Source organism: Amblyomma americanum, chromosome 8 (genome assembly GCF_052857255.1).
Source record: "Amblyomma americanum isolate KBUSLIRL-KWMA chromosome 8, ASM5285725v1, whole genome shotgun sequence".
NCBI lineage: Eukaryota > Metazoa > Arthropoda > Arachnida > Ixodida > Ixodidae > Amblyomma > Amblyomma americanum.
The window spans coordinates 29,251,346-29,251,699 of NC_135504.1; positions in this window are offsets into that span (position 1 = coordinate 29,251,346).

Here is a 354-nt window from a genome sequence, read left to right on the forward strand (position 1 = left end):
AAAATTGGCCAAAAAAGTTTACCGTTACATGAGGTTTCCTTGTCTTGCAGTCACTGGCGCTTGCATTGGTCATGCGTTGGCCGAAGTCCGTCTGTTCTACTACAACACATGCTAAAATGTGAATGGGTTTTGAGACGTAGTTAAACCGAGTAGACGTGCGAAAGCATGTGTTATGCTTGGTTGGCTCATGGCTTTGCTTTCCTGTATGGGTTTTGCTTTTCTGTGATATTGGACTCAGGTTAAGCTCTGATCGAGGTTAAGCTGATCTGATCTGTCGAGGTTAAGCTGATCTGATCTGTTCGCGCCGCAGATGGAAGTTGATATAGACGACGATGTGCAATGCACAGCACGAGT